Source organism: Lycorma delicatula, chromosome 2, assembly GCF_047948215.1.
Source record: "Lycorma delicatula isolate Av1 chromosome 2, ASM4794821v1, whole genome shotgun sequence".
Taxonomy (NCBI): Eukaryota; Metazoa; Arthropoda; class Insecta; order Hemiptera; family Fulgoridae; genus Lycorma; species Lycorma delicatula.
The window spans coordinates 79,536,338-79,552,019 of NC_134456.1; the positions used below are offsets into that span (position 1 = coordinate 79,536,338).

General features: G+C 29.3%; 1 protein-coding gene across 9 annotated transcripts in view; it reads left to right on the forward strand.

The window, feature by feature from the left end:
- Positions 1-15,682, forward strand: part of Rbcn-3B (WD repeat-containing protein Rbcn-3B) — a 409,024-nt gene that overhangs the window by 255,901 nt on the left and 137,441 nt on the right. The gene's annotated exons all lie outside the window — the stretch shown is intronic.

Below are 15,682 nucleotides of genomic sequence, written 5' to 3' on the forward strand. Positions count from 1 at the left end.
TAGTGGTATTGATTTTTTTTTCAAATAAATTTTATCTTTTAAGTGTAACTGAATTATGTTTTTTCTCGACTAAATAAATAAAATTTATTTTTAAAACTATTTCATATTTATATTTAATTGTTTATATAGTGTTTTATGCTCAGATTCAAATTATTTTACAAATGATATTTATGAAAATTATTAGATTATAAGAAAATTAGAAATATTAGAATAGTAATATTTTATTTGTATATTATACTCGTGTATAACAAGATTTATGTTTCTATCTTTCAAGGGTTTTTTAATAAATAGTTTTTTTTTTAATAAGCTTGTTTTTAATAAAAAAATAAACAAAAATTGCATAAAGATAAAAGTAATAGTTATAGAAAAGAGATAGATTCAAAACATAAATACAGGGGCAAAATTTTCCTGTCGATCAGACCAGGTGGAAAAGGTCCCTAAGTATGTCTCAATTAACATAATAAAACGTCGGTAGCTACTAATCCAAAAAAATTTTGAGATTAACGGATGGATCTGATAAAATAACCCACTTTATATCGATTTAAACGTGTCGTAGTCCCGTTTTTCGGTTTTAACTTGTTAAATATTAAATTTATCGAAAACTTTTTCAAACAAGAGTTGTTGAAGGGAAAAATTTTACGTAAAAAATTTCTAGTATAATTTTCAATAGATCATAAATAAACGTAGGAATATAAAAAAAACTCGTTTTTTATCTTAAACGTTAAATGTTTTGAAAATTAAAAAAAAAAATAAATAAAAAATTCTCAGTAAAGTATGTATTTCTGGATAACTTTACCAAACTTAACGTAAAAATTTATTTTTGTTAACTTTTGACAGACATTTATTTAAATTGCTATTTGTTTGGTACGCACCTGACGACGCAATTTACAAACATTACGCTCATAAATTAAGTCAAAAATTAAAATTTACGTAAAACTGACATTACCATCTAAAAGTAAATATTTTTCCCTAAATATTGCTATTGTTTAATTTTTAATTCCTTAAACGTTTAGTATTTTATGAATGTTTTTTTTTACTTAGTGAAAAATACAAAATACGATTTTTTTGAAATATAATGGATTTGAAAATTACTAATATTTAAAAAACTACAATGTATTTTGCTACTAAACTTATTTATTACATTCATAAATTAATTATCTTAAGAATATATTCGCATAGTTTATAGTTTTTGGGATTTGGTTTTTATTTGCAGACCATTGATAAAAAAAATTTGACAAAACTTCGACCTGACAACGTACTATAAAATATTACTCCTAAATGTAGCAAAATCTTTTAAATTTACCAAAATTTATTACTTTAGGTATTATTTATCGATGAAATTTTGATTTTTTTTCTATTATCTATCGTAGATCAAAAGTTATAGTATAGGTATTTGTTTATCGCGTGCGCATATTGAAACGGTGCCGCCGGCTACCTCATCTCTCCGCATAGGCAGTATGTAGAGCGTTACTGTTTATTGAGCTAGCTCGTTTATTTTTGATATGATCGAAATGTATCCATAATTTTTTTTTTATAGGGCTAGATTAGTTTTTTCTGTAAAATCAATATTTAACGATCTACAGCCAAAATAGTGAGAAAAAAAACATGGTTCTTATCGGAATTTAGTGAGTCTCTCAATTTTCAGTATGTTAGTTGAGTTACTTTTATATGGATTTGAATACTAAATCGTGGATACCGGTGTTCTTTGGTGGTTGGAACCGCACATATCAGGAATGGTTCAACTGAGACTGTACAAAGTGTGTTACAAAGTGTGTTAGAAAGTGTGTTAACTGAGGCATGCTTAGGGACCTTTTCCACCTGGTATAATCGACATGAAACTTTTGCCCCTTTATTCATGTTTTGAATCTAATGTTCCTACTCTAATTGTGTAGTTAATGATTAAAATATGTACTATTGTATATTATAATAGTCTATTGTAATGCAATCTTTATTATCACAGAATTATTTTGAATAATCTGTTTATTTTTAATCTATTTCAAAAAAGATTTTAATTTGGTCTATAGTTTTTTTTTTCAGGCCTTATCTTATGATCCAAATGTACAAATTCTATTGATAAACTTTACTTTCCTTTCTTATATTATATAAAACACTATAGGAGAAATATTTAATAGATCCGAATTTCAAGCACCCGGTTCTTGGTTTTTTAATTCACTACATTTTGAGATCCCACAAGTCAAAAAATTAAAAAAAAAATAATTTATGTATATGTAATATACTTATACATATGTTTATGTATATTTGGGGCATTGATGTTGTTAAATTATTTTAAATAACAGGATTAGGTATAGAGTAATCCTCTTTAACCAACTACTATTATCTCGAGCCAGAGGCATTTTGTGAAAAATTCTTTGGGATTTTTATCGACTCTATCCTGAAGCGCCTTACCGATGTTGAATTTAGGAGTGTCAAAGTTTAATAAAATCTTTTAAAGCCAGGTAATCACGACCCAGCTGATATGAATGCCCTAAAAAGATTTGTATATTTCGTGTTCAATAAATAAAATTTTATATTTGATTACTTGGAAATAATATTTCGTTTTCATAAATTAGACATTTTGGCTTTTTTATTATTTTCCGACTAGATAGCGCTATGGCTCTAGAAGGGAAAGTATTGTAATCGGTCCGGTTTGGGCATATGCCGTTTTCACCGGATCTTGACGTTTTGACACCTAAGGAACCCAAAAGACCGGAACTTAATGTTTGTATGTACATGTGTGTTGGATATTGGCCTCTAAATCACCTTATATCTCCAGAATTGCAGGACCGATTTTGACCAAACTTGGCCAGATTACTTCTATTATATGGGGTATTGACTCCATTAAATTTGCAACTTAAAAGGTCAAGGGGGTGAGGCTGTAAAACAATGTCGCCTTCAGTTTCTCGAGATTTCGTCTAATTAAGGTCATATTTTTGTTTGGTAGATTTGTTAACAATTAAAAAATAACAATATGTGCAACAAAAAATATTTTGTAAAATCGCATCCCCGCTCCAAAAAGTGTTCTAAACTACTGCTATGTTGTGACATTACTGATGAGCGGTAGAATTAAATAAATTAATAATATTTAAAGTGTAAATAAGTCACTCGGTCTGGCTGGGTCTCGAACTCGATCGCCCAGTCGACTCCTTACCTGGTGAGTTATAAGCCTCGCGGCTACACCATTCTACCGACCGTACAAGGGAAATTTGTTTTAAGTAAATTGTGCAATTCCATTAGTTAGTGCCGTCCGTCGTCGCTAATACCGCCACACCCGCGCGAATTAAATACGGTATGTGAGCGCTTTAGTTAGAATCACATGATTAAATAAACGAAAAAACATATTTAAATAAAATGATAAATATTTTAAAGGAAGATTTTCCCGTAACGTCAGCTTTTTTTTAAATTACTGTTGAATGTTGTGTAATTTAGAAATCATAAAAACTATCAAAATTTTCCAGAAGTCCAAGTATTTTTTGCTCTTTTTTTCGTTGTTAAATGCTATTATAGTTCTTAAAATCTGTTTTGAAAAAACTTGGGATTAATACTACCAGGAAAGGTTGTGGCCGATAATAATAATTGGCCACCTATTTTATTTCGTAGAGGAAGTTGCTCTGATCGTAAGGTATTTTTTTTTTAAATAACATCAATTGTAGATTGCATAAACGAAAAACGACATGGTAACGTAGAGAAGGTTTGATTTTTTCGATTTTTTTTTATAACTTAGTACCGGATTATTATAGCGTAATGATACACACCCCTATTTCATCATGACATTCAAAGTAATTCGACAGTGGATTTAAAACAATTCTAAAATTTAATATGAATAACATACATTCCCGTATCTTACATAGCCTTATATCAGTCTGAGTAGTTGATAAAAATGAAAAAAAGAAATAAAGAAAAATAATATTAAGTCGCAGAGTTCGTAGAAACTTCTTTTCATAGGAATAACGACTTTTCTTCGTTATAAATTTATGCTTATTTTAACTAAGATTTTCTTTTTTTTATTTTAAAACGCTTACAAATCCTTAATAAAACGTTAAAAAAAATAAATAAATAATGATATTTCTATTTATCATCGTCATTAATTTTCAACTTTTTAAAGTTACTCCAAATTGACGGTTATTGGATTTATTTTCCAAGTCCCATGATATTTGTGTCTTTTTAATATGATGGAACTTTGAAAAATAGTCGAAATTAAAATAAAAGTAATATTTTTTTTTTACGATTCTATCTTTTTATGTCTTTTTTGATTTTATAGTAAAGTTTTTAGTTCTTTACTAAAAATATTTTAAAACTATTTTTTAGTTATTTTTAGGCATTTATTTTTTTTTTTATGTTTCCAGGAAAATTTTTTTCGAAGTTAGATAGATAATAAAATATACTAAAATAAATGCCAGGACTGTCCTTTACTTTTGTACGCTTATATTGGAAACCATCTCGCACTTCCATAAAAAAAATAAAATAAAATAAAATTCACGCTTACTTTCTCTGTTATCAGTATTAAAGGAATTGCATTGCTACTGGTCAAAAGATCTGTTGTGCATGACTTCCTTGTACGCCTAGTAAATTATATATACACATTTTTTTTTAAATTGAAAAGTACATAAAATTTTATTTAATTAATAACTTCTGATATTTTTTTTTTTTAGTTGTTATTAAATTCTTATTTATCGTAAATTTTTTTTAAAATCAAAGGTAAATAATTATTAATAAATCAATATATCGAAATTTAAAAAAAGGAGATAAGTTGATTCAAACCGATGTTCCTTACTCTTCTAAGATCCAAATATTTCATTAATTAAAATTTCATTTGACTATAACTCTGGAAGCAGTGAAAATAAGTACCACTTATGATATATCGTTGAAAAGCTTTCGATGAGGGCTTATTACTGCAGTTAAGAAAAACTCCAAAATCCAGATTTCTTTGGATTTTGGGCTTTTTTGGACACTTTTGGTTTATTCGATTGCAATCGAAAGGGAGGTGCACAAATAGATGTTAGAACAGTCTCAAAATCCAAAATTTCAACATCCTACGGCTAATCGTTTTTGAGTTACGCGAGATACATAAATACGTACGTTCAGACGTCACGCCGAAACTAGTCAAAGTAGATTCAGGGTTAGTTAAAGTGCATATTTCCGTTGAAATCTGAAAATCGAAATTTTTCGCGATCACAATACTTCCTTTACTTCATACAAGGAAGTAAAAATAATACCGTCGGAGATTTTTATTTTTCAACTTTTGTGTCTCTTAATCAAAAATTATTTGACTCTAATCGTGAAATTTGATAAAAGTTTGACTGGAAATAAAACATTTGTTCATACCGTGTTTTTATTTTCGTGTGATATCGTAAAAATTATCAACTATGTTTCTTTAATATAAAAATTGTTTTTATATTTTTTCAATCTTTCTACTAAAATTTGTTTTTCTAAAATTCGCGTATCCAATTATTGGAATGTTTTTCTTTCTTTATCTGAAGAGGGTTAGTGATAACACCGGATGCCAAAAAAACCAAATCTGTTTAAGATTTCCCAGCTATCACTACCGATCGGTTTCAATTTGTTTTCTTCGATTGAAGCAAAGTCCTTTTTAATTTGACATTTCACCGTAATGTCTGATGTCTGCTTATGACTTAGTTACGACCAAACGCGTGTCGCGATGTTTATTAAATCTTTTACTACAGTTCTTTGATATTAGGTTGAACGACCTGTGAACAACGTTTTTTTTTTAAAATTTTCCATTTCAAAAATGCGACTTATATCATCTATCTTTCTTAGAACTGGATGAAGGAGAGCTGTTTTAGCGGGGAAATTTTCGTTCCTGCCTCCAAATTACAGCTGCTGACAAACTGTATTCGCGGCCACCCTGTCCGCTGACGTCATTCACCTTTTCTGGTTTCTTTCTGTAAATACGCGTTAGATTCTTCACTCTAACATTTTATTTTATCTTAAGGCTTAAATTTTATCGCTGGCACGATTTTCCAACTACTTTACGTCGTATCGATCTCAGTTTGAAAAAGAGTATTACTTTTTTAGTTCATTGCTAATTTCAAATAATAACTTATTTATAAATTGAAAAAGAACTACTACTATTATTATATTTCTAGTATCATATAAAAAATAATGGTTTTATCACATTGAACGGCTTTAAAATTATACGGGATAATTATCGAGTAATTAAATGCCGTACAATTGAAGGTGATGAGGTCCTATCAGTTTTTTCTATCTTTTATTTTTTCAGAGTTTCGATTTGAACATTTTTTTTCAAACGAGTTTGTAATGTGAATTTCATTCACCCTTGTCGCGGTGTAAGGGGGTTAACTTTTTAGAAAAAAAATTTTTTGTTTGAATAGTTCATTTCAGTCGTCTCTAATTTCGATTTGTAACACAAATTTGTACGGTGTGTGATTTTAGTTAGAATAATATTGATTTTTTTTCTCTTTTAATAAAAAAATGAGTAACCTTGTGAGATTAATAATAATAATAATTTTAATTTTATCGTTGTTGGAAGATCTAGATTTGACTATGTATATATTGCGATAACTTTCATAAATATCATTGCCAGCTTTCTTCTGTTGTATTTATAACATGGAAACTTATTTAGGTTTTTTATTAATATAATTTGTATATTATTTACCGTCTTTATATTCATTAAACTTTTTTTTTGGTTTGTTTTACCTGAATTTATGTTAAGAAATGTGTTCTCGTTTTCGTAAAAAATTTTTAGAACTGGTCTTTATGAGTAATTTTATTTTGTACATAAAACACTTTCTGTTGAACAGTTCTGTTTTTTTTTTTTTTTTTTTTTTTTTTTTTGTTTAACATAACGTAAATTTGTCTTTACTTGCATTCCAATGTTAATCATAAAAGTTAATTGTTGATCGAGTAGCTTAAATTAGAATCGCTTTTCTTCCAGTGAATTAAATATACATTAATGTTTTTATGAATTCATCGGAAAAGTTTTAAATGCGATAATTATTTTATTTTTTGTGTACAAAGTAATTAATGGTCTTTTTATGAGTAATTGTTTTTAAATTCCACATCATAAGCGGTTCTTATGCATTTAACTTTCAAACAATTAATTAAATAAAAATTGTTTAAAAATAGAGGCGTCGATAACGGTTCTATAGTCCCGTTTTTAACATTGCGTTTATATTATTCAGTCTAGTACGTGAGGTACGTTTCAAATAGATGTCTAGCAGTTTTTTGTCGTTTTTTGAATTTCCTTTTGTACCTTATTCCGGCTGAAAGAATTCTTATAGAATAAACGCTTATCGCATCTCTCCTGCGCCGACGTCCCATATTTAGTAGCATTGTTTTATACGGATCCATGTTTGTCCATTCATACCGTGGGTTCTTTGTTCTGACTACCGCTTCTTATTTTACAGGCAGTCAATTTAACTTACTCTTCTATTGTGCTATATATACGAGTGAGTAGTTTCGAACAAAAATTCTGAGAACAAACGGACTGTGTTATTTATATGTATATGCCTGTATAATACCGGCGCCCAGTTTCAATAGCTGTTTTTATGCCGTCTTTAAAATTAGTATTCTTGTTGGAAACAATCTATGATTGAATGAAATATGTATGAGTTCATAATTATTACTCCGGTTTATTTTATTTTATATATTTTCCTCGAATTTTTAAATTCATTTTCCTCGAATTAATTTTACTTTCATTTTATTAAAAAAAAAAAAGAAATATATTGTCAATTCTCTGTATTTATTAACAACCAGGAGTTGCCCGTGCCGGTCAAATAAAAGTAATGAAAAATATTGGGGGAAAAATACTCCTACAGCTTAGTTACATCAGGACACACCGGATGTCCGAGAATTATCTAAACAACTGTGATATTCACTAAATAATTTATTTATTAAGATAAAAAAAAACGGGTTCTATGAATTTAGAAATATAAAAACTGAAAGTTTTTTTTTTACTGTAATCAAAGGTATTCAATGGTTGCACCATTAGTAATTCTCAAATTATACAACTGGTAATTAATTGGATGCTATTTTCGTTGTAACATATCCACACTATGAGTTCGAATGCGTTAACAATCCTCTCTTTAAAGTTCATCAATATTCACCACACCAGTTTTTTTTTACATTATCCTTGATGAAACGTGTCATAGGTAAAAATCACATGGAGTTACATTTGCTGATCGAGGTGGCCAAGCGATCGGTCCCTCACGTCCGATCCAACAATTTGGGAAATTGTTGTTGAGAGATTCACGCACTAATATACCCCAATGTGGCGGCGCTCCATCTTGTTTGAATATTATTTCGGGTTGTAACTAATCAAACTAAGGGTAAACAAAACCTTCTATCAAGTCCTGATACATATTCGCGTTAACTGACATTCCCGCAAAGAAAAAAGGTTCAATCACACGATCGTGAAGCACTCCTCGCCAAACATTAATTTTTGAGCCTTCTTTAATACGTTTAAGTGTAACGTATGGGTTCTCTGATCCCCACCTTTCGAGCGTTCACTTTTTCAGACACGTGAAATGTAACCTCGTCTGACAACATAACTTTTATAAGGTAGTAGTCGCCATTTTCAATTCTTTCAAATAAAATTTCCACAGCAAATTCCTTTCTAACATCGCGATCTTGTGGTGTAACGTGCTGCAATATCAGAAATTTATAAGGATATATACAATTTTTAATCGTTTCTTCAAAACATCGTGAACGGTAGATCGCGGGAAGATTTAACTCGCATGCTGAACTCAGAGTTGACATCGCAGGGCTGCAAATAAAAGACTGACGAATGGTCTCCATTTTTTCAACTGATATTCTAGTCCCGCCTGCACCCTTGTTATGTTCAACACTGCCGGTTTCTTTAAATGTATTAACCGTGAAGGAATACTTGTTCTAGAGGGTGGCTCTAAGTTATACAGAGTTCTAAAATTCCGTTGAACTTATACGCTAAACCACTCTACGCACTGTGCTTTCACCTGTGGAGTTGTGGCGACTGACGTATCGTTTACGTCAGTCACAGCGCTATCTATTATTTTACGAGGAAACTTTATCAGTTACCTGTTAAAGAGAGCCCAACCATTCATTAATCGGACTTACTTTTTTCTAACAAAGCATCAAGTTCTTCAGATAATTTTCGGATACCGGATATTTTTGACTTCCAACCCATAAAAAAAAAACATTGATGTAAAAATGTGTATTCATTATGACCGACTTCAAAAAGAAGGTTTTGGATTACTAATTTTTTTTTCATTTACCCTTGAAAAATTATTAACAACTAAATACTCCAATTTTTATAATACTTTTCTTATTTTGTAGAATTTTTTTGGCGGTCGTGTAGTAAATGTCTTTAAGATAAATCAATGGAAGATTTATTTTAAACAAACAGTTTCAAGCTCACGTAGTCCCTAATCGATGTTGTCTGTGTCGTCTTCATAAACTTAGTACAGTATTCATAATCTTAATGACTTGTATCTTAAAATTATTCTAATATTCAAAGTAATTCTCAAAAAATTAGGTGGGAGACTTAAGGTAAAAGTATACTAACATATTCTCGCATTCCAGGCAGCCTTAACTTATGCTCGGTTGTAATTATTATCGTGATTTGTTTCTATTATTATCAAAAAACACAGATGTCTCGATTGTAAAGGTGACTGTTTCTGGAATCTTAAATGGAACTAACAAAAATTATTAATATATTTAAATTAAAGTATTTAAAGCAGTCTTCAAAACAGTATAAAAAATTAATAAAAATAATACTATTCAGTTTTTGTTCAAATTTTGACTGTTTTAAATCGGCGCCAATTTACGATTTCGTAAGCGGTAAACCTGTTTTGGCGACCTCGTATTCTTATTTTCAATAATGTGCTAATTAATGGTTTTATTTAATATTTTAACATTTTATTTTACACACTTGCTGTTTGATTAAATAAATATGAAAAAATAATTAAGTGTTAAAAAAAATTTATAACAATTCTAATCAACTTAATTTTAATTTAATCATTTAACGCTTTCGATAGCAATCCTTCATCTTCTCGCGTAATATATAACTTGAGGAAATAAAACTTTTTACAGTAGCTTGTAAGTTAGACGACGGCGTAAAAAGTTTTTCTTTTTATCACTGTTTTATTGCCTTTTATGAATATTTTACTTCTAACTTTAAAGATGACGACAGGTAGCCGTCGAAAACGCTAAGCGACTAAATGTATAAAGTAACAGACCAAGTTATAAATAAATTAATATTTTAAATTCAGTATATATATATATATTTACTCGTTAATTATCTAGCGTCTTTCTTTTAATTTGTTTTTAAAATAGCATCCATCGAATAATTTTCAATTTTACAAGAATTAGCTGGTACATTTGATCACTATTTCGTCAATTTCGACCCAGTTTTAAAACTGAAGTATAATTCTATCGGTGTATAATTAATGGTTTCATTTTTTTATAAACAATTCGCATATCAGATGGTTAATTATCACCGTTCGTTCCGATTGAGACGACATATTTTTTTTCTTTCATTAGAAAGAAAAAGGAATATTTTTTTTTTATACAAAAAAATTCCCTCTCTGGTTCGCTTAAGGTACATTTCGGGTGCCCTCTTTTTTTTAAGAAGAAGAAGTGGCCTCTTTATTTTATTTTAATTCTTTATTTTAAGAATGATCATTTGCTTTATTTTTATACTTCATAGTTCATGTGTTCCTTTTAAAAAATGAAAAAGAAAATACTTTGCATCAACAGTCAGAGGAGTTTTCTCTTAAAATTATGATGTTCTTTATACTATACTGCTGGTACATATGGTGAACCGCTCGAATATTTCACTTTTTGAAGTAAATATCACTTGGTTTCTCTAAAATGGTATTCGTGTTTGATATACAGCTGTATATTTTAATGTTGTAGCAAAGGTGTAAATCACTTTATCCATTCTCTGTTTCCATAATAATTACAGGAGAATGGTATTCTTAAGAGCAGTTGCGCTATTTTCAAATGTTGCTTATAATTATTGATAGGTCGCATTTTGTCATTTGATTATGGCAAATAAAAGATCTGCATTGTAATGTGTAGGTGTTTTACTGGTTTGAACCTGCATCATAATTTGTGGATGGTTTGTCTTAAAAATTGCTTCACGCCAAGTTTAGGAAGGTTTTCATCTTTATTTAATAAAACTATTCAGAATGTTCAAACTATTCAGGTTTACATGTGAACGCGAAAGAGATATTAAGGAGATAATGTTGCGTAGATAATTTCAATGTATATATGAACAACTGAACAGATCTAGATATAATATATATTATATAAAAATATATAAAAATAACAGTCCTAGTAAAGCCAGTTAGTTTTACACGGATTTGAATACTAGATCGTGGATACCGGTGTTCTTTGGTGGTTGGGTTTCAATTAAGCACACATCTCAGGAATGGTCGAACTGAGAATGTACAAGACTACACTTCATTTACACTCATACATATCATCCTCATTCATCCTCTGAAGAATTATCTAAACGGTAGTTACCGGAGGCTAAACAGGAAAAAGAAAGAAAAGATATAATATATATTATATAACATAATATATATTCTATTAACTCACTTTTTGAGTATTCAATAATGGATTGTAATTTACCGACTTCGAATCCTGTTAAGGCTTTTACAGGATCCAAGCTCGATAATTTAGAAAGAAATATTGATCTACTCCATTAAAAAAAGATTGCCGTAGTATAGATGACCTTAAAACTAATATTTCGTTATTACTATCGAAAAAGAACTACTTCTAGTAAATACAAACAGTTATGATTAGCAGTGGCATACAAATAAAAGAAAATAGGTGAGAACGTCAAGTGTTATACTCGCCATGCAATGGAATGACCGAGGTTGCAGCTTTAAGAATCCTGTAGTTCTGTAATTTTTTTAAGTATGCCGGTTTCACGATATATATCAATACGTTTTTATTATGTTATACTTGTAATTAAGCTATTTTCATTGTTTTTTTATTGACCCGATTTTTTTTAATGGGAGTATTGTTATTATTTGTAATTCCGTGGCTTAGTGATAGCGTATCTGCCTTTGATCCGGGTTCGAATCCCGATCAGACTTGGAATTTTTAATACGATACCAAATTCATTTATTACTATGAAACTCCAATTGGATCTCAGTCTGTTTCAAAAGGAATTAAATAAACTATTTAATATGCCGATGTCGTTCTGTAACTATTTTTCTTTCAGTTTTGTAATTTTTGACTTGATGAAAATCGTCAATATATCTGTGGTTATCAGATACGGTTCTGCTGAATAATTAAATTACATAGCGTCATTATATCTTTGCCGATGAGTTCTATTTTTAATATACGAAGGTAACAAATTGTTGGCGGTCGTATTCTGTTTCTCAATTTGTTTTCTTTTAATTTAAACAACTTCACTTGATGACTCAATTAAAATTTTAAAAGAAATGGAAGAATTCTAAAGAAAATTATCCTTTTTGAAGTAATTTTCAGCCTAGTTCACGTTTACGCCCATTTAGAATGACAAACAAAATTCTACAAATATTTTCTGTTGCCTATTAACTAATCTTTTCTCCCTGTGCTCGGCAGTTTTGACTTTTTTGACCCAAATATTCCATTTTTGACCACTTTTTAAGTGGTAGTCTTTTCAGTTAAGAAAAATCAAAAGGTATATATATACACTGTCAAATTAGAAATTTATTTTCATTACAAATTATTTTTATATTTTCAATTTTTGATTCTTTTACAATGAAGCCAGTAATCAAGTTTCAAACGTGACAGGAAAAGCAGAATGTGACTAATATAATGTAAAATCACTGATAAGTTACATTAAATAAAAATGTCTCATCTCCAGAGGTATTTGGAAGACATATCTGTCTACTACCAGAAAGAAAGGTGTGAGCTATTTTTGAGTGGTATTTGTATTCCTGGGAAGTTAAAAAAAGAACAGGAAGAGTTCTGGTCGACTGATAGTACCCGTTATACCCTAGTGCCTTCTCCTTTTCCTTATGTATTCTCTTATTTATCTAAAGTCCATCGAAGAATATAGTTACGAGTGTTAAATATTTAAATAGTTTCAAGATTTTTCATGTAAATTTGAAACAAAGAAACAGAATCAAACTGAAATTGCCAGGGTGTCGGGTGAAATTATAAACTTCGCTTTGATCAACCATTAAATTACCTAACCCTTGTTAAAAAAGTTGTCTTACATAACTAGATTTTGCGCATATATATACAGAATACCCTATTTTTTTTTTTTTTTTTAACTCGGGACCTCAAAAGATCGATAAACACAAAACCTCGGCTGCTCAAAATTTTGACCTATTACAATACGTTGCCTATTCATTTAAAATGTTATTTTATGTGGATTCTAATCGTTAACAAAACTGGTGCTGGCCGTGAACGTCTTCTCACAAAAAGATAAAAGTGCTTGTAAAAATATTCTGGTGGAACATAAAATGTTCTTTATACGGTCCACTAATTTTAATTAAATAATTTTTAAAACATCAACAGTTTTTTTTCAGGTTTTTAGAACCCCCTAGGTATTAATATACGATATATGAATTTTAATGGAGGCGTTTAAATTTAATGGGATAGTAGATGGAAATATGCCAAACCCATCTCTGAATACTAGCTTGTACCTGTGATTTAACAAACTATTTAATGCAATTTTGTCCTTAAAAAAAATAAATAAATAAAAAGGCAAAAATGTACAATAAACTGACTACGATTTAAAAACTTAATATGCAAACTGACATTTTAAACTATGTTCTGTTGGTAATGAAAAATGGTGTAGGTTAACGACTTTCATAATCATTAAATTAATTTTTTTTAAATTGATACTTTATAAATTAATGAAGGAATATTAATGAAATAACCAGTTATAACTTCCTCCATATTTTTTTCTAGGTGTTTTAATGTCAAGTTATTGAATTTTTATATAACTTTTGTGTTTTTTCCTTTATAGTTCGTAGCTTGTGCTTACAAGTATGATATTGTAATTTTTTTAACCGCGATTCTGTTTAAAAATAAATAAAAAATAAGGTTTTAAGATTTTACTGTACCGCGTCAGGCTATAATCCCATTACAATTCGACTGCTACCTTTTTTTTTTCTAATTTTAGGCTTGATATTCTTCTTCGGTCGTACCATTATAAATCCTAACAACTGAATTACATTCAAATAATCATTTAAATAAATTTCAGGCTGTCAAAGAAACTAGTGAATTAGCATAGCCGATTTTTTATTTAATTCAGTCTGTATTTTCACCCTTTAAAATTTTAATTTTACAAAAAGCAAGCAACGATGATATTAAACCTGCCGAAACTTTCATGGAAGTTTAAATCTAATTGAAATATATGTTTCATAAATTAAAGAAGTATTATTAACGTTTGGATCTTACTTGTTATCGTATTTATCTGTTTATATTCAAATAATGAAAAATAATTTTAGATCTTGGATCAACTGAATTCAAGAAAGGGGTAGTGCCCTCACCGGTTCCTGCATTATTCACTTATAAGTATTAATTTTTTTTAAATTTCATAAGATTAAAAAACTTTTATATAATTATTTTGATTGTTACAAGGGTTTTCACTTTTTTTCAATACTACTAAAACTTTAAAAATGACGTAAATTTTTGCTGTAATTCGAGTTGCTTTCTCTTAGAGTAATAATCCTCACTATCCAGCCATCCTAGTACTACTAAAGTACTCTTTTTTTCCTGTTTAGCCTCCGGTAACTACCGTTTAGATAATTCTTCAGAGGATGAATGAGGATGATATGTATGAGTGTAAATGAAGTGTAGTCTTGTACATTCTCAGTTCGACCATTCCTGAGATGTGTGGTTAATTGAAACCCAACCACCAAAGAACACCGGTATCCACGATCTAGTATTCAAATCCGTGTAAAAATAACTGGCTTGTAATAACTACTAAAGTACTGAATGGGTTAAAATGACACTTGTAATACTCAATATTTTCTTCATTTCTGTGGGCTGGGCGTGTCAGTATTCTGCAGTATTTCAGCACTGTAAAAAATTCAACGTAAAACGAGTTAATTTGCTTTTTATTTGTGAGAATAATTATAACAATTTCTTTCTTCTACCGGTTTGCCGACTCATATTTTTATTATGAAACTTAAAATACATGTATATGTATCAGTTACAGTCATATACAGTTTATCAGCTGTAAAAATAATAGCAATAATAATAATATCTTGCTGACAGAAAACTCTTCATTATAACTCTCTTTCGGGTTGTATTGCATCTTATGAGATATGAAAAATTACTTTCAATTGCGTTGATGTGACTCGGTTTTCAGCAAAATATTTTAACGAAAATGGAATTAAACTTTGGAAAATGACGTACGCGATTTAAAGTAATTTTTCATACCTGCTAATACAAAAGTGGAAATGTATTCGAGTTATGCTATACGGTTTTTATTATAAAAGTATACATTTTTATTATAAATATTTTATTCGTGTGTATCTCTACCAGAACATTTGTAAAAGCTAATAAAATAAGCAAAATTGATCTTGAAAAAAGAATACTTGTGAGATTTAAAAGGAATTATTCTAACTTTACAAATGTATAATTCTTAAATCAAGATAATTCTCCAGCTTTCTCTCGTCTTTGTATTCGCATTATAAATGACAGTAAAATTGAAAAGCCACGTGAACGATCGACCGGTCAAATCAGATTAAGTTGAATCTTGAGTGAA